This window comes from Papaver somniferum, chromosome 4 (assembly GCF_003573695.1).
Source record: "Papaver somniferum cultivar HN1 chromosome 4, ASM357369v1, whole genome shotgun sequence".
Classification (NCBI taxonomy): Eukaryota; Viridiplantae; Streptophyta; class Magnoliopsida; order Ranunculales; family Papaveraceae; genus Papaver; species Papaver somniferum.
Window position 1 is genome coordinate 65,720,131 of NC_039361.1, and position 27,565 is coordinate 65,747,695.

Below are 27,565 nucleotides of genomic sequence, written 5' to 3' on the forward strand. Positions count from 1 at the left end.
TTTATCAACAGTAATTGCATTAGGTCTTTAGCTACTGTTTCCTCTTTGTAACAGAGATTCTGCAACACCTTCACATTGTTGCGAATCGGCTGTGTTATCACTTTTTCACCTCCTTGTACACTTTTGAGCTATAAAAACATACTTTGAGAACATGGTTAATATGAGGAGCTAAACCCCATTGCTGAGGCGCTGGAGGAAGCTATTTTTCCAACAAAAAGTGGTATATTGTCTTTTATCTATTTATTGCAATTTTATTATGATTATTTGCCTTGAACTAATATCGAATATGATTTTTATTTGAGTAATTGTGATATATTTCGATGGAGTATGCTTAGTTTAAGACTTTTGATGCTTCATACTTGGTATTTACAATTATTGCTTTTGAAAATCTACTTGTTGCAATAGTAAGAATCAAATTGAACGAGAAAATTGCATGAATACAAAGACTGGATTAAATCACCTTAAACTTGGAAAATAGTGGAATCTTGGCCTGAATGTTCTTTTAATATTGATATCATCTTTGATTGAGTTTGCTACAACTTTTAGTGTGTTTTCTATTTTAGTTTTAGAATTTAAGTCTATATTTTATCCTTCGCAAGTCTGAGAATCGAAGCACTTTTACCACTATCTACAAAACACATCAATTTTTGGCGCCGCCGACGCGGACTTGTTTTTAGGGTTTTAGATTTATTTTATTTTTATTTTTTATTATTTTTGATCTTTTTTATGTTTTTGGGTATTTATCTTGTGTCTACAGGTTCTGGATCATAAAGAAAATTGAGCCAAAGAGTTTGGTGATTTCATAAAGACTTGGAGCTAAAGATTAAAGCAAAAAGAACAGAAAAGAAGACAATTTTATTTTAGACAATTTTAGTTTAGGGTTTGTTTATTTTATTTTAAAAAAAAACTGTATTAGGGTTTATTATTTTTGTAATTTTTCTTTTCTTTTTGGACTTTTGGACTTATGGACTTTGGGACATTATTTTTTTTTATTATTACCCTACGGAAGGGTACTTTAAATATAAACTGTTTGCAGAGAAGGAGGACAATTACGATATTGTCTTTGCACCTTGGGTTCGTACACTTGACATCGGAGTCAGTGGCCCGAGTCGACAACAACCGATTCATCCCCCGTCTGGAACGGGAGGTAAGATTCTAAACACTCGCGAATCCCCTGTCAGCGAGTTACTGGACTCCTTCGTATGCATATATGTTGAGGACTGAATACAGACATTTATTTTTCTAGTAAAGGGCAAGGCCTGGGCATACAAGATAAGGGTTAGGATTTCATCACCGTTCTCTTCTTGCCCGCTTTAGGAACACGTAACCTACGCGAACCTAAGCCTAAAGTTTTGACTAGAACGAGACCGATAGGGTAACGAGCTTAACAGGAAAGTCATTCAAAAAATATTGGTTACTCTTTTAAGCATACTTCGAAGTTCTTGACGGTTTCTGTAAGTTGAATGCGTGACTGCGCTATACCGGTGAGGCCTTGGGTATCAAAGCTCCACCGAGCTTCCTTCGCCTCTATTCAACTTACTTTAACTCGGATTGATTCCAAAGGGGTTTGCTTAAATTGTAACGAATTCCCTTTCGAAGGATTAAAAGCTGGTCTAGAAACAATCTAAGTGGAGCCATCATGCTTTTTGTTTGCTAGAAATCAATAAGTTTGATTTGGTTGAGTCGGCTTTGATCTGTGTTTGCTTACCCTTTTAATTTAGAAAATTTTATTGTATGCTTGAACGTAAAAGAGACGCACTAGGTAGATTTGTTAAAGAGAAACCTAGTAGTTCGAAGCGTCTCGATTACCTTAATCTAGAGAGTCCGACTTTTGAAGAGTCTGTTTTTGAACGTCCTTTGATTGAGGAGAGAATCCTTGTTGCTCCGATAGCGCCAGAAATGGCAACTTTGAAAGCTTTGTTGAATCCAACTAGGACTACTCTCCCCTCATGTATCAGGTTAGCTGAGACAGAAGCAACTTATGAACTTAAACCCGGGACCTTACAGCTGCGCCCAATCTTTTCAGGGAAAGAAAATAAAAACCCTATTTGGATGTTAGGGACTTTGAGGAAATTTGTAGTACCCTCGGGATTAGAAACCTAGATGATGATGCTTTGAAACTTAGGTTATTCCCCTTTTCCCTGAAAGATAAAGCTAAATCGTGGCTATATAGTTTGGCTTCCGGGTCAATCGAAACGTATGAACAACTTACATCTGCCTTTTTGAACAAGTTTTTCCGTAGGCACAAAACATCGTCTATTATGACGCAAATCTGCACGTTTTCTCAAGAGGAGGGAGAAACTTTGTATAGGTATTTGGAAAGGTTCAATGATTTTATAAGCCCAATGTCGTCATCATGGTTAGAGAAAGTTAGGTTAGTTCAGATCCTTTATGAGGGTTTAGATTATCCCACCACAATCACAGTAGAATCTATGTGTACTGGTGGATTTGAGAACCAAACAGTTGATGACGCGATGACATATTTGCATGAAGTCTCCGAAAAGACCCAACAATGGGAAAGTAGTAGGGGACCCCAGAAAACAATTCTTCTCGGCAGAGGAAACGTTAATAGGGTAGAAGGAGGCTATGAATCAGATGCCAAAATTGCTGCTATAGCGAAAAGGTTAGAAGCTTTAGAAGTGGGTAACACTAGTGGTAGAGTGGAACCTTTTTGGGAAGGTCAGAATAATGAAGAGCAAGACAATGCTTTATATAATAAAACTAAGTTTGATAATCGTCAGAAGTTTGACCCATATTCAGAAACGTATAATCCTGGTTGGATAAACCATCCGAACTTTTCATGGTCTAAGGGACAGAGTCAGGGTCAGTCTAATAATTCTAATGCTCCCCCAGGTTTTGGCTACACTAGGAATACATTAGGCCCAGAAAATAAAACGACTAGCTTAGAGGAATCTATTAATATGTTAGCAAAAACTCAGGAAATGTTAGCACAGAGCCATGTTAGTTTTCAAAAGGAAACCAAGCAGAATTTTCAAACTAATGCTCAGAGCCTTGCTAAGTTAGAACTTCAAGTCGGACAAATAGCTAAGACCTTAAGTGAGAGAGATAATGGTAGGTTCCCTAATCAGACTAATCCCTATCCTAGAGGAGTTCATGAAGTAGGTACAAAACCATCGAATCAATTGAATGCTATTAGAACCCTTAGGAGTGGTAGAATAGTAGACAATCAGGTAACCATGCCTGATAGTGAACATACTGTAATTCACCCCTCAGGACCACTAGCTAAGGAAACTGATAAAATTTCTGATGATGCCAACTCAGTTCCTGAGAGGTATGATTCTGTGCCTAGAGCCCCATTTCCCCAACTATTAATACCAACAAAAAAGGAGTCGAACTTTAATGACATATTAGAGGTTTTTAAGCAAGTTACCATAAACCTTCCTTTATTAGATGTAATTAGGAAAATTCCTGCTTATGCCAAGTTCCTTAAGGATATGTGTACGCGAAAGCGAAAACTTAGCGTCCATAAGAAAGCCTTTTTAGCTAGTCACGTAAGTTCAATCATTCAGAACACCACAACTCCAAAGTAAAAAGACCCAGGTTCTCCTACCATTGCTTCAACAATAGGTAAACACCGAGTAGAAAAAGCTTTACTTGACTTAGGAGCCAGTGTGAACCTACTTCCGTACCATGTGTACTTACAACTAGGACTTGTTGAAATGAAACCTACTCAGGTAACACTGCAGTTAGCTGATAGGTCTGTTAAAATTCCTCAAGGTGTTATTGAGGATGTCCTTATTGAGGTCGACAAGTTTATCTATCCAGTGGATTTCGTGGTCCTAGATACTCAACTTGTCCCTGACCAAGAGAACCAGATACCTGTGATTTTAGGTCGCCCGTTTTTAGCTACGTCGAATGCGATCATTAACTGTCGAAATGGTGTGATGAATTTATTTTTTGGTAATATGACTATAGAGATGAACATTTTTAATGTCAGTAAGATACCTTATGAGATAGATGACACATGTGTTGAAGAGGTGAACATGATAAAAGCCTTAGTTCAGAAGTCATTACCAAACATTTTATTTGAAGACCCATTAGAAAGTTGTCTATCCCATTTTGGTTTAGATTTTGATGACGATAGCACTATTGAACAAGTGAATGCTCTATTAGCCCCTGTGTTAGACACTGATAGATGGAAAGCTAGGTTCGAACCATTACCAGTTTCTGAGACTACCCTAATTCCTTCTTTAGAAGAGCCCCCAAAGTTGGACCTTAAACCACTACCCGATACTCTACAGTATGTGTTTTTAGGCCCATCTGAGACTTTACCTGTGATTGTAGCTTCTGATTTGGATAGTGATCAGGAAAGTAGGCTAGTAAAAGTACTTCAAGACAATAAGGAAGCTTTAGGGTGGACTATAGCAGACATTAAGGGTATAAGTCCTACTGTGTGTATGCATCAGATTCATTTAGAGGAAGACTCCAAAACTTCTAGGGATATGCAACGTCGACTGAACCCTAACATGAAAGAGGTAGTTCGAAAAGAGGTGCTTAAGTTGTTAGATGCGGGTATTATTTACCCAATTTCAGATAGTAAGTGGGTCAGCCCTGTTCAGGTTGTCCCCAAGAAATCAGGTATCACTGTAGTCCAGAATGATAATAATGAATTAATCCCAACCCGAGTGACCACGGGATGGCGTGTGTGTATTGACTATAGGAAATTGAACAAGGTCACAAGGAAGGATCACTTTCCCCTTCCTTTTATCGACCAAATGCTAGAGCGATTAGCTGGACATAGTCACTATTGCTTCTTAGATGGCTACTCCGGTTATAATAAGATCGTTATTGCCCCAGAAGACCAAGAGAAAACCACTTTTACCTGTCCCTTTGGTACCTTTGCGTATAGACGCATGCCTTTCGGGTTATGTAATGCCCCTGCGACTTTTCAGCGTTGTATGATGACCATATTTTCTGATATGGTAGAACGGTTTTTAGAGGTCTTTATGGATGATTTTTCAGTGTTTGGTTCATCTTTTGATGAGTGCTTGCATCATTTGACATTAGTGTTGACTAAGTGTAAGGAAAAGAATTTAGTGTTTAATTGGGAAAAATGCCATTTCATGGTTGAATCAGGAATTGTCTTAGGGCACATCGTTTCTTCAAAGGGTATAGAGGTAGACAAAGCCAAAGTTGACCTTATTAAGACTTTACAGGTCCCAAAAACCGTAAAAGATATTAGGTCATTCTTAGGGCATGCAGGTTTTTACCGTCGATTCATTAAGGATTTTAGCTTGATTTCTAGACCTCTTTGCAATTTGCTTAAAAAAGATGTTAAGTTTGTCTTTGATGATGCTTGCTTAAAGGCTTTTGATAAGCTTAAAACTTGCTTAAAGGATAAAACTTTACTCACTACTGCCCCGATAGTCCAGGCACCTAACTGGAACCTACCCTTTGAAATTATGTATGATGCTTCAGATTATGCTATAGGCGTTGTGCTAGGTCAGCGAGAAAACACAAAGGGTGCAGAGAATGTAGTAGCAGACCACTTGTCTAGGCTAGTTGTTAGTTCCCCTAATAATTCCCTTCCTATAAGGGATAGTTTTCCTGATGAACAATTGTTCTCTGTTTCCCAATCACCTTGGTATGCAAATATAGTGAATTATCTTGTTACTGGTCGAATGCCTCAACATTAGGGTAAGCAAGATCGTTCTAGGTTTTTAGCCGAGGTTAAGCATTTCTTTTGGGACGATCCTTATCTGTTTAAGTATTGTCCGGACCAGATTATTAGGAGATGTGTATCTGAGGTGACCAGTCTAGTATTATCTCCTTTTGTCATGAACATGCATGTGGGGGTCATTTTAGTGCTAAGAAGACTGCTGCTAAGATTTTGCAGTGTGGATTTTACTGGCCTTCGTGGTTTAAAGATTCCCATAGTCATTGTGTTTCTTGTGAGCGTTGCCAGAAGTTAGGAACCATTTATTGTAGAAATATGATGCCTTTGAACCCTATTTTAGTGATTCAGGTCTTTGATGTGTGGGGCATTGATTTTATGGGTCCATTTCATATTTCGTTTGGTTATCTTTACATACTTGTCGCTGTAGACTATGTGCCTAAGTGGGTTGAGGCGGTTCCGTGTAAAACGAATGACCACAGGGTCGTAGTCCAGTTTTTGAAAGAGAATATACTTACACGTTTTGGTACGCCACGAGCTATAATTAGTGATGGAGGTTCACACTTTTGTAATAGACCGTTTGCTCTTTTAGTGAAATAATACGGTATTACCCATAAAGTAGCAACCCCATATCACCCACAAACTAGTGGTCAGGTAGAGGTCTCCAATAGGGAAATTAAGCGTATTTTAGAGAAAACAATTAATCCTAATAGGAAAAACTTGTCATCGAGGCTTACTGATGCCTTATGGGCTTATCGTACTGCGTTTAAGACACCCATTGGAATGTCACCTTATCGTTTAGTATTTGGAAAGGCATGTCACCTGACCGTTGAGTTAGAGCATATAGCCTATTGGGCTGTTAAGAACCTAAACTTTTCACTTGACAAGGCAGGAGCTCACAGAAAACTCCAGCTTAATGAGTTGGACGAGATTCGTAGAGATGCATACGATAGTGCTAAGGAGTATAAGAACAAAATGAAACTTGTACATGATAAGAATATTTTACGAAAGTCATTTTCTCCAGGTCAAAAAGTTCTTCTGTATGACACTCGGTTGCATCTATTCCCCGAAAAGTTGCGCTCTCGGTGGACCGGTCCTTTTATGGTCCGTACTGTTTTTCCTCATGGCGCTGTTGAGATTGAGACACCAGATGGTAGTAGTTCTTCGAAGGTTAATGGTCAGCGATTGAAGCCCTTTTTAGAGCCTTTTCCTACAGGTGATGTTGAGAAGGTCCCTCTGGAGGAGCATGTTTACCTTGATTGACTATCGAGGCGATTTTGTATGTTGTATAATATTTTTGTAGGTTTTTTTGTTACACTTCACCCAGGTCCTATCTGTACGACTTCTCTCTTTACTATTTCCTCATGTTACTTATATTTTTGGTACTGTTCCTTAATTAGAAACATTGAGGACAATGTTAGATTTAAGTTTGGGGGTGGGGTAGAACTTTTTGTTACCTTTTCGTTGCAATAAATAAACTCAGAGCCTAGAAATTTATCCCTATTAAGGATGGCACTAACCAATCTAAGTGGATGGAAGCATTTTGGTTGTAGGAGTTGAGGAACCAATCTGACTAGATGGCAACATCTAAAGAGTCTATTCATAAAAGCACATAGCTCAGGTGTTAGAAATAACATGATAGTTTCACCATATATCGTTAAGTCCTTTTCACTTCTGTTTTTAATTTGTTTTGTTTTTTAAACTATGTTTCTCTAAGTGATTAGGTGGCGCTCACGATTCAAGTTGTTACCAATGCTAGGGTGAATTAGAGTGATTGAGATACAAATAAAAAAGAGAACAAAAAAAAAAAAAAAAAAAAGAGAGAAATTGAGACCAGACCATCAGACCAACTGGAATAAATTCAATAAAGTCGACCACTGGAACTCTTGTATATGCCAGTTGTGTTGACCTAGAGTTAGGATTATCGACCACTGGTACCCTTGTATATGCCAGTGTGTTGATATTAGTCAGACTAGTATCTCAGTCCATTAGGATAGGTTCATTTTGGCGGAGGCCTTCAGACAGATATGAGAAACACCGTTCACCTAGTAAACATCAAAACCATCTATGTTTTTCTCTATATCATCTTCTTGATGTATCCATGTGATTAATTTTGACTCCGTATATTGATGTCCATAGTGCGACTATCTGAGTAGAGCTCTATCACTTCATATGAATTTTAGTATGCTTGAGTGCGAACTCGTGTACAACAATTGGAATTTCGCATCAGGGTACTTCCTCCTGTAGTCAATAAGTATGCCAACCAAGGAGATTCTTTAGAGCCTTCCAAGGTTGTGTGTAGATAACTGGGGTCTGGAGTATAAAGGTTTTGTGGGTATACCTCTGGTAAACCCTCCGGAGACAACACTCCGCCACTAGAGACACCTAGGGATTTAAAGGCTTATTGCATACGCTAAATGCAATCGACGATGCCTGCGACAGTGAGTTAGGATTTTATTTTACTTGATTTGCTCGAGGACTACCAAATAATAGTTTTGGGGGTATTTGATAGACGCATTTATGTGTCTATCTTGATCTCGATTTTCTATTTTGTTAGTACCCATTTTTGTACTTATTTTGGTATTTTATGTTTTTGTAGGTGTTTTTGGAGAAATAAGCTTTTGCGGGAAAATTGGCTCGAAAAGTGGTATTTGCGCTCGTGGGAGAAAATTACTATTCGGACTCTCAGTTTGGATAAGGGTCACTTACTGATAAGGGGTATCCTATTTAATATTTGTTGCCGCATGCTATTTACACTCCATCAGAGGATAAGGGGAGGTCATCTTCAAGAATTCAAATTCAAGTTCTGGCGGGAATTATTTTTACAGCGGAGCATATTTTAGGGTTTGATTTTGGAACGATTATGGAGAGATTCAACCGCTGAATTCTCTTGGGTTAGGCTTTAGTCGACTAAACATGGCGTGTATGGGTGTTTTATTCGATGAACTTGGGCTGGATTTTTAGTATGAAGCAAAACTGGAAAGTGATATAATCTCGGGTTTTTTGCTGTTGAAAAGTTACGTGGATTATGCTGGATATTTTCATGGATATGACTCGAATTAGCCCGTTGCTACAAAACAGAGGTGGTAGTAGAGTTTGAATCGAACCAAGAGAAGTTGTGATGTGGTTCTCGTGAAAACAGGGCAAGAGAGAAATTATGGGAAGTTGATTTATTTTTAGTAAATACGTACAAAAAGGAAAGAGAATATCACCTGTTGGATTTGATTCTATCCTAAGAAGAGGGTTGACGACGGAAACCAGAGAAGAAAAGGGAAAGAATCCGTAACTTTCTGTGAAGAAAAGTCCGTGACTTGCAGAGAAAAGAACGGGAAGATAATTGAAATCTTTCTCGAAATATCGTCACCTGTAGAGTATATATAAGTTGTTTCGAGTCTCATATAGGGGGTACGAAACCTTAGGAGAAGTTTAGAACACCACAGAGCTCCAAAGATCGAGTTGCAGGAAAATACAATATTCTGCCGCTGCTGCTGAAGAGGAAGAACACGAAGAATATTGACGCACTAGTATCTGTCGCAGAACACTATCGCTATTCAACAGCAGAACCCATCTATCGTTTATCAACAGTAATTGCATTAGGTCTTTAGCTACTGTTTCCTCTTTGTAACAGAGATTCTGCAACACCTTCACACTGTTGCGAGTCGGCTGTGTTATCACTTTTTCACCTTCTTGTACACTTTTGAGCTATAAAAACATACTTTGAGAACGTGGTTAATATGAGGAGCTAAACCCCATTGCTGAGGCGCTGGATGAAGCGATTTTTCCAACAAAAAGTGGTATATTCTCTTTTATCTATTTATTGCAATTTTATTATGATTATTTGCCTCGAACTAATATCGAATATGATTTTTATTTGAGTAATTTTGATCTATTTCGATGGAGTATGCTTAGTTTAAGACTTTTGATGCTTCATACTTGGTATTTACAATTATTTCTTTTGAAAATCTACTTGTTGCAATAGTAAGAATCAAATTGAACGAGAAAATTGCATGAATACAAAGATTGGATTAAATCACCTTAAACTTGGAAAATAGTGGAATCTTGGCCTCAGTGTTCTTTTAATATTGATATCATCTTTGATTGAGTTTGCTACAACTTTTAGTGTGTTTTCTATTTTAGTTTTAGAATTTAAGTCTATATTTTATCCTTCGCAAGTCTGAGAATCGAACCACTTTTACCACTATTTACAAAACACATCAGTGCCAGCATCGACTAACGTTTTTCCAAATTCGTTTCTTCTGAGATTAACTGTGGTAAGAAGTCCCCAGTCGTACATATCTTGGTATTGGCTGGAGGCTCAAGAAGTATTTCCGGAATGGACTTCTTGACATGATGTGGTTCAGTGCTGTGAACATGTCTCTCCTTTGTGCCTTCGACAGATAGAGCAACTCACGCTCGACCAAGGATTGAGCTGCCTCTTTGATAGGTTGATCAAAGAGTGTAAAGGTCCTGATTGGGGGAGGATTCTTGTGTACTCCTTCAGTCTCCAGTTGAAGATATTGTGGATCAACCTTCTCTTTGAAAATGTGCTTCAAAATATTGCAGTTGCTTGTTGGATAATTGATGAATCTATGAAGGTGACAGTACCCGGGATTCTCCATTTCTTCTTCAGTTGTCTCTCTCCTGATGAACGACAATTTGATTGCAGCATCTTGAACCCAGACTTCTAGTAACTCAATCACTCCTTCCTGAGAAGAGAGAAGTTTGAGTCTGTCCTATCATTTCCCCGTTCGTTGATGCCGGGTCGAGGTTTGTGCATTTCAGGATTGGTTATCTTTTCTTTGCGCCTTCAGAGGATCCTGGGATATTGGAGAAGCGTTGTGTCTCGGCTTTCCTTTCATTCCTTTTAGCAACAACATTTGCTGAAGGCTGGAGATTATACTGATTTTTGACTAGGCGTCGGCTGCTTCGAGGTTCCTCGATCTTGAAGACTTTGCTCTTTCCAGTAAAGCGGGTGCAGTAGTTGCCGATCCCTTCACCGCTTCATGAAGCTCTGAGAAGGTCCGGAAACGAAGATTTTCCAATAAAGCTTTGTATATCGGGATCATGTCGTTGATACACAAGTCTACCAGTTGTTTCTCTGTGACGTTTGGATCATGACAGTCCAAGGCCTGGACTCTGAATCTTTTCACATAGTCATTAGGGTGTTCATTGCTCCTCTGAAACATTCTTCCAAGATTAGAGAGAGTAATTTTCTCTGACACAAAGAAGTACTTTCTATAGAAGGCGTTAATCATTTCTCTCCAACTGGTGATACTTCCTGGCATTATGTTGTTGTACCAGGTATATTCCCTGCCTTTCAGGGATTTTGAAAATTCCTTCAGACGGACTACATGATTGTGCTCATGTCCTCCCAACGCTTCCAGAAACCGAGAGACATGCTCTCGAGCATTGCCTGTTCCATCATACAAAGTGAAGGTTGGAGAGGTATAACCTTTTGGAAGAGGAATTATTTGCGTAGCAGCAGGGTACAGAGGCTGGTGACGATGGACATGTGGTGTCTTATTTTTTCCACGGTTCTCCAAGAGACGTTCCAAATCTTCCCGAGTAATGAAACTTGATGATTCCTTCGCTGATGGATCGTCTGCAGCTTTGCGGACTTCATTGTCATCCACCGTATGAACTGGAACGACTTCAGGATCAACATCCGAAGATGTTTCTTTTCCTTTTACTTTTTCTTGAGTTTTCTATGACATCTTGTCAGTGACAGTTTTGAGATAATTGCACAGCTCCTTCTGTGTTGCAGCCATGTCAGTCAGATTCTTGGCAAAAGTCTCTTGCACCTTCATGAGATTAGCTATGATAGGCGGGGTTTCTCTGATTTCCTCAGGGAAACGACCAAACAGGGGATTGCTCCACTATTGATCTGAGGAGGAGTGATATCACCGCCATTGTTGGAAGCAGGAATGGTTTTCGGAATACCATCATTGTTATTATTGCTAGTGCTAGCATCGTTTGTGTTGGAACCTGTAACTAACCCAGACCTAAGACCAGCCATCTTTGTGAATTGTAAGATTGCAACAGAGAGAATGATCTCCCACTGTGGTCGCCAAACTGTAGATGGGGAAAAACGATTTGTTGGTTTTTACGGAATTGAAGATACGTCCGTGTGGAGACTCCTTGAACCGAGCGAAATGTTGATCTCACACATTTCTCAGCTTCCCTCCTACAGATCAGCCCATCCTCTCTTGTGACCAAATTGACTCTGGAACGACCATTGTTCTTGGTTTAGGCCAGAGTCTTACAGATTGATCTCTCGAACTTAAAGCACTCCCTTTTTGCAGTGCATCTGTGTGAGGTTCAACATTTCGCTTGGTTCAAGGAGTCTCCACACGGACGTCTCTTCAATTCCGTAAAAACCAGCAAATCGTTTTTCCCCATCTATAGAGGTAGAACCGAAACTTGTTTTGGTAGAACCGTAAACCCATGGTTGTGATTAAATGTTGGTTTGATCAATCACATAGTTCTTGAAAGTCAGATGAACCAATTCTAAACTTGTTTGGAAGTGTGGCAAATCGGTTTCAAGGTTGTAAGTGTGAAAGAGAACTTACAAAGTAAAGATGTCGGCAAACTTTGAACACGTGATGTGAATGTTTATTTCTATAATTGTTCAAAGATATTCCTTAAACGGCTAAGGGAAGAGAATCCCAGGATCGAAACATAAGTAAGTTAAGAATCTTTTAATTAAGGTTATTAATTTAACTTTGTAAGGAAATTACAGAATTAATAATGTGCATTTACTAATTAGATTTTTCGAGAGATTTCGGTTGTTATTTTTGGACAGAGCATTTCCAGGAATTATGAAAACCGATTCTGTGCATTTATGAATATCTTGAGAATATTTTCGATTTTGGAAATTCCTTGGTGTCCAAACTTCCTTGTTTATAAATACACGAAGTTTGCCTTTCTAGCAAACTAATCCTTCGTAACAACAAACTTCCTCTTTTGTATTTGTTACTGGTGTAGCCGCCTATCGGAGAGGAGAGTAATCTAATTAGGTGAAATCTCTTACGGTCGCTCGTTTTAAAGTATTCTTTGGGATTGAGAAGCTCTAGCACGACCCGTTGGTGGGAAACTAGATAATTGCGGTTTACCATTGTTTTCGATTGATTTGATTGACTAACGATGGTTGAAATCTGATTGCACCTAGTTTGTTTATTCTTGAGAATCTTCTCTTCTGATATACGATTCATCAAACTAGTTCAGAGTTTCGACAGGGATCTTTAGACTGTTGTTAGTTCTAAAGACGATCTTGTGATAATCCATTGTTAACAGACTCCGTTCTGTGCGTGATTGATCACAAGAGATTCAAGTGATTGTATGCAGGTGTTTATTGAAGATTTAAGAAGATTTGAAGATAAAGAAGATATTGAAGATCTGACTTGGGTTTTATAATCTTTGGTGTGCACAATACTTGTTTGGGTAAAAGAGGATCCAATTAATCATCGGTTTATCCTTTTGGTAGATTAGATTGATTAATTGAGTAAATCGGCATCAACACGGTTCTTCGGATTAAAGGTGTTGTTGGCTTAATCTTAATCGAGTACCTTTGGGTGATTGAACATAAGATAGATCCAGACCCGACGAAGGAGTTTATGTTGAGATAAACGGAAGAGCCTTTGTCCAACTCATATCACTTGGTTGTATAGAGTTGATACAAAATAGAATTCTTGTTTATTTACTGTTTGGAATACGAACCAAAGGGATTGATTCAAGTACGTGAGTTATTCATAAGTCGGAGGCGTGGGAATACAAACGGAACTAGGTGAACTATAGGGTTAGTTACTTGGTCTCAACTATACGAAGTTAAGTGTAATTTTGTGTAGCATCTTAATCCTGAGAGTATTCAATTCTGGACTAGGTCCCGGGGTTTTTCTGCATTTGCAGTTTTCCTCGTCAACAAAATCTTGTTGTGTCATTTACTTTTATTTTCCGCATTATAATTGTTTTATTATAATTAAAGTAAATTACACAAACGTTAATTCCTATTTACTTGATAAGCAATCCTATTGTGTTTGGTTAAGTCTGAACCTTTGTATCAAGTAAACATACTTCGTTGTTGTATTGTCTCGATCTCGTATCCATATACGATCACACGAAGTTTGAACCGATTAGTTGTATTGTCTCGACTCAGTCCATAGACAATCACTTTCGGAGAAAGGACTTATAGGTAGGAAAAGTTTTAGCTTGAGGTATATTTGGGTACCCTCGCCTTTTCAATTGGTATCAGAGCAGGCAAACACGAAAAGATCTAACAATCTGTGTTTTGTGCGATCCAACCTATAAGAATTGAATCTAATGAATGATTCAGTTAACGTAAAGCAGAACATCAAGAGTTTTGAATTAACATTTGATGATGGCATCTATGATTCAATATCTGAAGAAATCATCTCTAGAGATTCTACGAGACAAGTTAATATTGTTAATAATGTAGAAACTGGTGACGACTGGAAAATACGTTATAAGAAGGGTTAGATGAAATTTCCGATGATGATGACTCAGATTTTGAACAAGAAGTAGAAGAGGATATCTTAGATTACTCTAAACTACTGGAACCTTTGAAAAATGAAAAGCTGAGAACTTCAGATTTTCTTGGTTTTATGAATCCTCTTTGTCATGTGAACAAGAAATTGAAGAAGGTTTTTCAAGGTTATTATATTGGTTTCCAAAACCATGATTATCTTCTTAAAGATCGTACAAACGATCCAAATTCTAAGAAATTAGAATGTGAAAATCTTCGAAGAGAACTGTTTTTGTCGGAAAACAAATGTGTTGAATCGGAAGCAATGTTTAATTCTCGACAAGTACAGGGTCTTGAAGAAAAAACCGGTGCTAGTCTCTCTCAAACAAAATTTTTAGAGAAAGAGCGTGATGTTGCTCTAGAAAAAATTCACTTGTTGGAAGAGAAACTTGTTGAATCTGATGCAAGGATTAACTCTCAACAAAAGAGTTTTGAAGAGAAATAAGGTGTGTATCTCTCACGAGAAAAACACCTTGAGGCTGATCTAGCCGATGCTCTTGATAAAATCAAGACGTTGGAAGAAGAAAATTTGGAACTGAAAAAATCCAATGAAATCTCAAACAAGTTAACCTCAATGTTAGAAGCAAGTAAAAACCATCGTGATACACGAGGATTGGGATATAAGGGAATAGATGCTTCAAATATTAACAAATAGGTAAAATTTGTTAAAGCTAAAAATTCTTCTCAATCAGAGGTTTCCACTAATGTCAAGAAAGCAACAACGTTGAACACGGAGAAGAAGAAGAAGAAGAAAACTCGTCGAGCTCCAATGCAAGCGGATCCAAAAAAAGGTAACATTAAAACTCATACTTCGTATATTTATACTAAGCATTGTTATTATTGTGGAAATAAAGGACACTTGCAATGGGGATGCAAAGTTCGTAAGATGCAAGATGCACTTTCTATTGTATCAAACGAATTGGCTAAGTTTTCTCCTCATAAGAACTCAGATCGTTATTGTCTTAAGTTTAGGCAAAAGAATTATTGTAATGATAGTTCAAATTTTGCATATCACTCGACAAGTTCATCTCATAAAAGACCCGAATATAAAAAGAGATATAACTTTGTAAATGCAAAGACAAGATCTGATGTTCCAAATTGGAGAAAGGGTGTTTTGCAAAATATTTAAAAGGGTGATGATTCTAATGGTATTGTGAAGGAGAAAGCTGCTTCTGCGAAACCCAACTCTAAATGGGTCCCTAAGTCCTCCACAGCCAAGGAGGGACCAAAAGTTAATCACAAGAATGACTCTCAGCTGTTAATTATTGGTGACAATAATTACAAGAGTCTTCTTGAAATTATAAAGAAAAATGTCTGAAATCTCTTGTACTAGTAAAGGTTGTGATAATGACACTCTACATCACAAGTCAAAGAAGAAAAACAAGAGATGGAACAAGAGAAAAAAAACCAAGCAAGAGGTCAAGAATGATGATTCCGTCTTAGTCACTCGTGACAAACAAGACAAGGATCAACTCAACACAACCTAGTTGTGTTAGAATGTGCATGCTCACCATTAGTGCTCAATATTTTTAAAAGGTGAGGAAGCACATGAAAAACTGAGCACATGATCTCTCGGTTACTTTATGACTAATTAACATCTTTAGGAGATTTCTTTTCTTCTATACTCATACTTTCTCTATATATATTTGGGTTTTCAAAGAAACGGTAATTGTGAGTTTATGATGTTGATATCTACTGATCATATATGTGTATCTCTTGCTTTTGTGGTCAAAACGAGCCAAAAATCACTGTATTCGTATATCGTATGCAAAAGTTATGTCGAAAACAGTTTAGTGTTGTGATCTGTCACAAGTAACTCTTGGGAACTGATCCTAGTACCCTGCCATAGTGAGGGAACCGATCCTAGTACCATGTCATGGTAAGGGAACCGATCCTAGTGAGAGGTCCCCTTACGAAGAAGTGTAAAAACTGTTTTTCACATAACTTCTTCGTCCGAACTCGGAATGACCTCATTATTTTTGCATTGTTTTCATAATTAAAAATTGAGGTAATTGCAATACTTGATTTTATGTTAAAAATTTATGGTGTATTGCAAATTGATTTATGAGATGTTTGATTTCGGTTTTACTATCTTAATATTCGATGTCATATACTGTGAACCCTCATGGTTTGAGTGACATTTTGATTTAGCGGGAGTAAGTTCTACCCCTACTAGGTAGGATTTATCAAAGGATTATGAGGGGTTCTAATAGAAACAGTATGTGAAAAAGTCACAATATGTTGAATCGGTTTTTGGTTTAGCATAAAAGCATATGTGTTTCGACTGTTTTCAACTTTTGCTTGCAATTGTTAAAACCGGTTTTAAACCTTTCTCTGGTAAAGGTTGAGGTGTGTTGTTATTCTTTTGTTTACGCATAAGGATGAAAACGTGGTGATATTTCGATAACATTTCTCCCTGGACGAAGATGCTATCATATTGGAGAAGTGGATGCGAAATTTGAGGTAACAATATTGTTAGTTAATTGTTTTCCTATTTAAGAAAATCCTGAGTTTATATTATATATATTTGTTGCTTTTTCTTAACAAAATTTAGGTTCAATTGATATTTATTACATGATGTGTGTGTGGATGTATGTTTCAATTGGTTCATGTTAAGAAAAACTATTGTTATCTTGCTTTATTGTGTGGTATCAATCGTTTAGGCTTACAAAATTTCGATACAATTGATGTGTGTGTGATTCAATTGGTTTCGGTTAAGAGAAACTATTGTTATCTTGCTTTTGTATAGTTTCAATGGTTTAGGCTTACAAAATTACTGTGCAATTGCGGTGCTTTTAATGTCTATGTTGTTTCAATTGCTTTCGACTGAGGTGAATAATTATGCAAGTTGATTTGTTTTGGTTTGTATGAATTATTTATGGCTTAACGAAATAATATGGGTACGTGATGAGTAGTTTAGTCTAATTCGATTCCGGATAAGAAACTAAGTTAATTCTGATCTTAGTTTGTCTTATCGAAGTGAGGTTTCGGTTATTCAAGTCTAATCGAATGCCTAAACAAGGAAATGCTAGTTAACTAACCCAGTATTTGGTTTGTTTAAAATTGAAAGGTCTAAGTCTATAGATAATTAGAACCTGATGAGAAAAATGGAGTTAATCTTTATTTTGGTCTTATCGAATTAAGCGGTTGTTTTTGAACAATCGGTTTAGCAAAGGAACTAATGTGATTAGTTGTTTTTGGTTTGCTAAACTAAATGGGAAAAATTGTTTCGGGCAATTGTTTCCTTGGTAACATATCAAAATAAGACTACTTGTAGTTTCAGTTTTGATATTGGTTATCAGAACGTAATGTGTGGAACCCTCGTGTCTAACTCTATAGGTTTGCAAGTCTATTCTGAGATTTGTAAGATTCTTTTCGTGTTGTCCTTTATTTTTTCGGTTCTTTGTCATTTTTGTGCAAAAAAGGGGGAGAAATATATGGAGTAAACAAGTGATACTGGCATTGATTTTATATTAATTGGTATCACTAAGGAAAAGAACATTGGTACTTGAATGTTTTATATAACGAAAGAGTGAAAGCACAGACTAAGGAGGAGTAACATGTCATATAGATTGGTATAACAAAGACGTGCGGATTGAATATATACCTACCTTCCTTAGGGGGAGTATTTGCTTTGTTATTATAATGTCAACAATGACATTTTCAAGGATTGAATGTAAGCAGTTTTACCGTGTTGTTGAATTGGGAATCAAGCGGAGTGTAATGAATTCTTGTAATTTGTTTATCCATATGATGTAAGAGTTTTGTCACTAAAATTGACAAAAATGGGGAGATTGTTAGAGCATTGCTCGGTTGAACCCACCAAGCGTTGGTATGTCAAGTTTGGTTGTCATATTTTAGTGAATCAAAACTCATGTTAAGAGTCGCTTGATTATGTACTAGAGTTAAAATTCATATAGGTTAGCTTGAAAGCATTAGGATATGAGACATTACAAGAATTGCGAAGTCTTGAAGATGTGAAGAAGCAAGGAGCTACGACGACAACAATCATCCTTCCACTTGAGGTTAGTGATATTTGACTTGAACTGTTTCATTCCCTAACGTATCTTTCAAATCGTGCATATTGAAAACACAACTGCGAAGCATATATGAACTCTTGATAGACATAGTATTAAGGAATACAATATGAGGTTTATTGCTTAACCATTAAACTTTGTATATAAGACATCGCCATAATCATTTGAATGCTATTGTGATTATGTATGGGTATGAGGTGAGGATTTCATCCTAGGGAACAATGTTTACATGTGTTCTAAGGAAGTAAGTTCATAAACTTGTTTGTGAACCGAAAAGGAAATTGCCAGGAGTTATTGGTTTTGTTATTCGTTGCATATCTTATGAACAACCAATATATGTGATAGAGTATAACCGCTCACAACTTGTTGTTTTCTTGGTATAATTATTCAGAAAGTCCCGAACTTTATATTGGTATAAATTTTATTAGTAAAACCAATCTTAAGTAATCACTTGTGGTATGATCGGATTATGTCTGCCTTGGGGAAAGGGAACCGATCCTAGTAAGGGAAAGGGAAACGATCCTTGCAAGGGAAAGCGAACCGATCCTAACAAGGGAAAGGGAACCGATCCTTGTAAGGGGTGCAGTACATCAAGGGGAACCGATCCTTGTATGGGGTGCAGCAAGGTTTATAGCAGAAAGGGGAACCGATCTTATGGACATGTGCAACACATATAAGTTAGATACCATATATATGTGGGGAACCGATCCTAGTACCTAGTCAACCGAATCTTTGGGAAGCTAGTGTGACTCTACGTAGTACTCACATGGAGGTAGAACCGAAACTTGTTTTGGTAGAATCGTAAACCCATGATTGTGATTGAATGTTGGTTTGATCAATCACATAGTTCTTGAAAGTCAGATGAACCAATTCTAAACTTGTTTGGAATTGTGGCAAATCGGTTTCAAGGTTGTTAGTGTGAAAGAGAACTTACAAAGTAAAGATGTCGACAAACTTTGAACACGTGTTGTGAATGTTTATTTCTATAATTGTTCAAAGATATTCCTTAAAAGGCTAAGGGAAGAGAATCCCAGGATCGAAACATAAGTAAGTTAAGAATCTTTTAATTAAGGTTATTAATTTAACTTTGTAGGGAAATTACAGAATTAGAAATGTGCATTTACTAATTAGATTTTCCGAGAGATTTCGATTGTTGTTTTTAGACATAGCATTTCCAGGAATTATAAAAACCGAATCTGTGCATTTACCAATATCTTGAGAATATTTTCGATTGTTATTTTTAGCAAACTAATCCTTCGTAACAACAGACTTCCTTTTTTATCTTTGTTACTGGTGTAGCCGCCTATAGGAGAGGATAGTAATCTAATTAGGTTAAATCTCTTACGGCCGCTCTTTTTAAAGTCTTCTTTGGGATTGAGAAGCTCTAGCGCGACCCATTAGTGGGAAACTAGATAATTGCGGTTTATCTTTGTATTCGATTGATTTGATTGACTAACGGTGGTTGAAATCTGATTTCACCTGGTTTGTTTATTCTTGAGAATCTTCTCTTCTAAAATAAGATTCACTCAAACTAGTTCAGAGTTTCGACAGGGATCTTTAGACTGTTGTTAGTTCTAAAGACGATCTTGTGATAATCCATTCTTAACAGACTCTGTTTTGTGCGTGATTGATTACAAGAGATTCAAGTGATTGTGTGCAGGTGTTTATTGAAGATTTAAGAAGATTTGAAGATAAAGAAGATATTGAAGATCTGACTTGGGTTTTATAATCTTTGGTGTGCACAATACTTGTTTGGGTAAAAGAGGATCCAATTAATCATCGGTTTATCCTTTTGGTAGATTAGATTGATTAATTGAGTAAATCGGCATCAACACGGTTCTTCGGATTAAAGGTGTTGTTGGCTTAATCTTAATCGAGTACCTTTGGGTGATTGAACATAAGATAGATCCAGACCCGACGAAGGAGTTTATGTTGAGATAAACGGAAGAGCCTTTGTCCAACTCATATCACTTGGTTGTATAGAGTTGATACAAAATAGAATTCTTTTTTATTTACTGTTTGGAATACGAACCAAAGGGATTGATTCAAGTACGTGAGTTATTCATAAGTCGGAGGCGTGGGAATACAAACGGAACTAGGTGAACTATAGGGTTAGTTACTTGGTCTCAACTATACGAAGTTAAGTGTAATTTTGTGTAACATCTTAATCCTGAGAGTATTCAATTCTGGACTAGGTCCCGGGGTTTTTCTGCATTTGCAGTTTTCCTCGTCAACAAAATCTTGTTGTGTCATTTACTTTTATTTTCCGCATTATAATTGTTTTATTATAATTAAAGTAAATTACACAAACGTTAATTCCTATTTACTTGATAAGCAATCCTATTGTGTTTGGTTAAGTCTGAACCTCGTATTGTGTCGATCTCGTATCCATATACGATCACACGAAGTGTGAACCGATTAGTTGTATTGTATCGACTCATCCATAGACAATCACTTTCGGAGAAAAGACTTATAGATAGGAAAAGTTTTAGCTTGAGGTATATTTGGGTACCCTCGCCTTTCCAGAGTCTGACTGTCTAGTTGATTCTCTTGAAAGTATATTGGAGTTAGTCCATACAGATTGCTAAGCGAAATATTGGGTGTGGTTGTTAGACCCCCGCTTTTTCAATTGGTATCAGATCAGGCAAACACGTTTAAGACCTCATAAGTCTGTGTTTTGTAGCGATCTGACTCTATGGACAGAAGTGTTATCTCTATAAACGTACAACCGGTCTTCGATGAATCTAATTACTTGTGGTGGAAAATTGCTATTTTCTTTCTTCAAGCGCATGATTTTCAATCATAGGTTTACGTTTTTAATGGCTATGTTCCTCCAGTTGTTACAATAGGCAATGTAATTGTTCCAAAGGATATCGATGGTTATGATACTGTCGAGATTTTTGATGCAAAGAAAAATTCGGACGGATTGAATGCAATCATCCATGCCATTACCCCATATCTTCAGCACCATGTGACTACGTGCACTCGGTCTAAAGATGCTTGGGATATCTTAGAAACCGTATTTGAAGGGAATACCTTTGAAAAAGAAGTCAGGCTTCAAAACCTAAATTCTGAGTGGGAAAACCTTTGTATGGCAGATGAAGATTCATTTGATGAGTTTAATCACAAAGTGTCTGAAATCGTTAATCCATTACTTAGTTCACAAGATGGCATAGTGATGCCTAGACATCATATGCTTCGTTGACAAGGATACGCAGTAATAGATGAGGCCTCAGCATCATTTATGATTTTTCGTCTAAGCTATGAAGCTTACTTGTGCATAGTCCGCATATGCACCTTCGACCAAGTACCCCTCCTTATATATATCTTATTGACATTTCTACAACTGAAAGTCGGAAAGGACTTTAACATTCACCAAATGCCAATTTTACTATTCATGGTCGTCGCCAAGGCCGAGTCCCGTGAACTGCCATGATAGTTGTGTTTTTGTTATGGCCCATAGCCAACTAGAATGTTGTGCCATGATGGTGCTAGATTGCCTCGGCTAGCTTACTCTGGGCTAATGCGCCATAGTGGTGCGGTATTGGAAATGTAGCTTCTGTAATGGCCCATAATGACGCTACTTTGTTTTAGGCCATCCACCCCCAACTGCATGATGCTCCATGATGGTGCAATATTAGCCTTTGGATAATACAACCTATGCAATTCGCCATAATGGCGTGATATTGGCTCTAGGCCAACGTAACCTACATAATGCATAATGATGGTGCGTCATTGGTCCTGGGCCAATGTTCCTATTTATATGCAAAGTAAGCTTGAGATGAAGCTTCATCTCAAGTCAATGACGCATCTTTGAGCATGCATGTGATAAGTGCGGGTGTTATAATATATATTAGCAAAGTATAATTGTGTGCTAGCTAATATTGAGTTGTCATCCATGAGAGATTTAGGTATATCAGTTGGATTACAGTTGGAACTTTACAAAACTTAAAATTGGTATTTATTGCATATACTTTAGTTTTTAGGGATTTGGAAATTCTTGGAGTCAAAACTACCTTGGTCATTATAAATACTAAAGTTTTTCTTTCTTCCACAATACTTAGTTTTGTAGTTTGAGTGAGTTAAGCCTACTAATAGTATTCTTATAATACTCATTGGAGAGGAAAGTATCATAATTATGTGAAATCTCTATGCTCGCTTCATTTAAAAACTTCTTTGGGATCAAGAAACGTCTAGTAGTACCGTTGGTGGGAAACTATAATCATATTTTTGGTTTGTTTTCGATTATTGATCATATTGACTAACGGTATAGTTGAAACTTGATATTACCAAGTTTCTTTATTCCGTGATCCTTCTCTTTTAATATAAGGTCACTCGGACCAGATCAAGGATCGACACTTTCATATCTGCTTTGTTGATTTAAGATATAAAGATAGCATATGTGATCATCTAATGTTAACAGATTCCGATCTGTGCATGATCGATCATAAGGGAATCAAGTTGTTTGTGCAGGTACTTTGAAGACTAGAAAATTTGTTTTTTTCTTTTCTTTTTCTGGTATTATGATCTTTGTGATACTTCGTGCACACTTGATTGACTGGGATCTGACAAGCTCGTTTATATGATAAACCTTTTATGGCTTGTTGTATAGATCGACAATCTATCGCTCGGTGTTTCTGCCGGTTTTGGTAAATTCTTGTGTGTGGATGAGAAATGAGTCTAGACCCTAAACAATGTACTGCACTGGAGTACTTTTGATTCGAGAGATCAATCTGTACAACCCTGGCCTAAACCAGGAAATGGACGTTCCAGGATTGCTTAGGTCACAAAGTGAAGGAGAAGGGTTGGTCTTAGGGAGGGAAGCGAAAAAAGTGTTGAGACCAGAATAGTTGATTTTGAAGGTGTGGTTGTTTACGACTCGTATCAGAAAGTAGAACTGGCTAGCTGAATGAAAAGCTATCAGGTGATTTCTGGATACTGTGTTTCTCTCCTAACCAAAACTTGTTTTTTTGGAAATAGGTGAATCATATTTATACAAGTCATATTGAAACGTACCCTGGTCTCATAGGAAGTGGAAACGATTGAGTGGTGTAAAAATAGAGTAACGTGTAACCGTCAGATATTATGCTTCCATGATGAAGGAAGTGAATTCGTTTACACCATTACTTTTCACCACCACTAATTGTCCCGCTTCATGACACTTTCTTGTAACGAGCGCATTGCACGCCACACGCTGTAAACCGCCAGAACAATACCCTGATGAGCATCCCCCAGTTTGTGACATGTTTGATGTCTCAAGTGTTTTCGTGGAAAACATGTAGCACTTTGATACGTGTGGCAAGTCAAAGTCAAGGGACTTACCGCAGGAAAATAACATGTAATGCTATTAGGCTCGTTTTGGCTAGTCGCTTAAAACTTGCCACAGGTTTGTCAGTTCGGTGGCGAACTTCGATGGCTAAGATTGCATCTCAAGAAGGAGGGTAGTCGTTGATTATGGCTATCTTGTATTGGCGCCTGATAATGGTGCAGTGGCGTTTTGGTGTACGCCAGTGGAAATGTGGCATGAATGGCATGGCTCGTGCATGCCAGTGGCACGGTGGTGCAAGGGGCGCCCGGCGTAGCCATGGCCACTAGATTTAGGCAGCTGGTCGCCTGAAACTTGCCACAAGTCTGTCAGTTCGGTGGCGAACTTGGATGGCCGAGATTGCATCTCATGAGGAAGGATGGCCATTTATTATGGACGCATTTTTTTTGCATAACGAAGTGGCGCCTGGCGGAGCCATGGCATAGCGGCATGCCAGTGGCGTAGCCGTGGCAGCTGTTTTGGCATATTGGTGTTAAACCCGAATATGGCTCCGGCAACATTGGCCTTGTTGCTAAGTTAATCTTGAGGCCTTAGAGAGTCACTTGACTCAGTTGGCATGATAACTTTTAGCTAAATTAGGGTTTGGCGCATCGCAACTCTATGTAGCACGTTCGGCATGACCGTGGCATAGCGCCGTGGCCAAAGTTAGGTCTTGGCAGCGTGTCCAAGGCTAGTATTTGGCGTCGTGGCCAAAGTTAGGGCTTGGCGGTGTGGCCAACGCTAGGATTTGGCGTCGTGGCCAAAGTTAGGACTTGGCGGCGTGGCCAAGGATAGGATTTGGCGCCGTGGCCAAAGTTAGGGCTTAGCGGCGTGGCCAAGCCTAGGATTTGGCGCCGTGGACAAAGTTAGGGCTTGGCGTCTTGGCCAAGGCCAGGATTTGGCGTCGTGGCAAAAGTTAGGGCTTGGCGGCGTGGCCAAGGCTAGGATTTTGCCCCGTGGCCAAAGCTAGTATTTGGTGCCGTGGCCAAGGCTAGGATTTGGCGCCGTGGCCAAAGTTAGGGCTTGGCGGCGTGGTCAAGGCTAAATTGGGTCGTGGCATGTTGTGGAATATGACCAAAATTAGGGTTTCGTCTAATGATACTGAAGCAATAGTCTTTTTTTGATCATGAAATCCTAATTGGAGTCCGTTATGGCATTGGCTAGAACAGAAAGTGGATTAGCACGTAGTGGAGTCATTTTTGGCACATTGGCATGTTACTGCGGCAGAGTGGCATGTTGTCATGTTACTGCGGCAGGGTGGCATGTTTGCATGCCAATGTTGTTGTGGCAGAGCGCGTTTGGGTTGCCAGTTAGTATGGTGGCGCGGAAGGGCGCGTCTGGCCTTTAATGTATAGTGGCGAGTTTAGAGCGACTTGATTGGTCAAGAAAAGGGGCCGGACAAACATAAGGCGCGGCTACACCTCTAGTGCTCGCGGCGCATCTTAAAGTGACATGATTGGTCGGTAGGAAGGAGAGGGGCCGGACAAGCATGGGCGTGGCCACACTTCTGGTGTGAGTGTGGCGGCTTTAGAGCAACCTGATTGGTCTATGAGAAGTGGGTCCGACAAGTAAGGGCCCAACCACAACTTATCTGCGCGTTGCTAGTTTGAGGCGACCTGATTGGTCGAGGGAAATAGGGCCGGTTTAGGATGGGGCGTGGCCAATGGAAAGTGGCGCCAGTTGACCTAAGGCATGGCCACGCCTCCCTTTGCTGCTGCGGCTCCCTGTTTTCTGATTCTGGGCAAGATTTTGCATCTACTAATCGATGGAGGATTAATTACCTAGTTTGCCTAGGCTTAATTTTGACAAGCAAGGTCAGGTATATTGCGCAAGGTGCAAAATCAATTTATTGAATTCCATGTGTTGACACAAAGTTCTTTAAGTTCATTGCCAGAGAGCAACATGCTTTCTGATTGAATACTTTATGCAAAGACCTTATCCTTGATATTTGGAAATTCGTGCTACTATGCCGCAAGTGAACACAATCTGTCATGTCATATCAACATTAAGGGTTCAGCCGAGGAAAATGGCATAGAAAGCATTCAAAGAAACTTATATTAAGTGAATATAGGCAAGGCGCCGAAATTTACAAAACATCTGGGATGGTTGCTACATGTGCCAGTCTGGAGAAATTTCATGTAAATATATTGAACGGCTCAATAAGTATGCCAGTAGAGAGGGTGACACTCATGGCTTTGTTTCCTTACGGAGTGACGTCACATCAGATGCAAGGTTTTACAGTTTTAACCTTAAGATAAAAACCACCGTCAACATTAAGTTCCCTGCTTAGCTCGGAACAGTGGCATTGTTGTGGGGTAAGCATGAGATGGTGACATACAAGGATAAAATCGAAACGACAAGACATGAATAGATTGTCAGGAAGATTTGGTTAACCTTTGTCAGGAGGCCTGAAGAATATGTGACACTTGCATTGGTGGCTTTGCATAAATTCGGCTTGGTCATGGGGTGTTGGCTTCAGCGCTGCAACTTTGGCTACTGATCGGCAGAGGTAGCATTGCAACTTGGTCCGTGGAAAGGTGAATGGCGCCGGCTAGTTAGGTTACGGAAGTGCAGATATGGCGCTGCTTTGAACGGCTAAGATGCCGCTGCTTTGGCTGGCTAGGTCAATGACGATGGAAGGGTGGATGGCGCTGCTTTGGCTGGCTGTGGAGCGGAAAAGATGGCGCTGCTTTGGTTGGCTGGTTAGGTCATGGAACATGCGGATATGGCGCTTGGCTTCAGTCCGTGGAAATAAGGCCGGTTTAGGATGGGGCATGGCCAATGGCCAGTGGCGCCAGTTGGCCTAAAGCATGGCCACGCCTCCCTTTGCTGCCGCGGCTCCCTGTTTTCTGATATGGTCAAGATTTTGCACCTACTAATCAATGGAGGATTAATTACCTAGTTTTCCTAGGCTTACTTTCGACAATCAAGGTTTGGTGTACTGTGCAAGGCGCAAAAGCATTTGATTGAATTCCATGTGTTGACACAAAGTTATTTAAGTTCATTGCCAGAGAGAAGCATGCTTTCTGATTGAATACTTTATGCAAAGACCTTATCCTTGATATTTGGAAATTCGTGCTACTATGCCGCAAGTGAACACAATCTGCCATGTCATATCAACATTAAGGGTTCAGCCGAGGAAAATAGCATAGAAAGCATTCAAAGAAACTTATATTAAGTGAATATAGGCAAGGCGCCGAAATTTACAAAACATCTGGGATGGTTGCTACATGCGCCAGTCTGGAGAAATTTCATGTAAATATATTGAACGGCTCAATAAGTATGCCAGTAGAGAGGGTGACACTCATGGCTCTGTTTCCTTACGGAGTGACGTCACATCAGATGCAAGGTTTTACAGTTTTAACCTTAAGATAAAAACCACCGTCAACATTAAGTCCCCTGCTTAGCTCGGAACAGTGGCATTGTTGTGGGGTAAGCATGAGATGGTGACATACAAGGATAAAATCGAAACGGCAAGACATGAATAGATTGTCAGGAAGATTTGGCTAACTTTTGTCAGGAGGCCTGAAGAATATGTGACACTTGCATTGGTGGCTTTGCATAAATTCGGCTTGGTCATGGGGTGTTGTCTTCAGCGCTGCAACTTTGGCTACTGATCGGCAAAGGTAGCATTGCAACTTGGTCCGTGGAAAGGTGAATGGCGCCGGCTAGTTAGGTTACGGAAGTGCAGATATGGCGCTGCTTTGAACGGCTAAGATGCCGCTGCTTTGGATGGCTAGGTCAATGACGCTGGAAGGGTGGATGGCGCTGCTTTGGCTGGCTGTGGAGCGGAAAGATGGCGCTGCTTTGGTTGGCTGGTTAGGTCACGGAACATGCGGATATGGCGCTTGGCTTCAGTCCGTGGAAATAAGGCCGGTTTAGGATGGGGCATGGCCAATGGCAAGTGGCGCCAGTTGGCCTAAAGCATGTCCACGCCTCCCTTTGCTGCCGCGGCTCCCTGTTTTCTGATATGGTCAAGATTTTGCACTTACTAATCAATGGAGGATTAATTACCTAGTTTTCCTAGGCTTACTTTCGACAATCAAGGT

General features: G+C 39.0%; 1 pseudogene; it reads left to right on the forward strand.

Moving 5' to 3' along the window:
- Positions 1–27,565, forward strand: part of LOC113272637 — a 235,065-nt pseudogene that overhangs the window by 162,720 nt on the left and 44,780 nt on the right.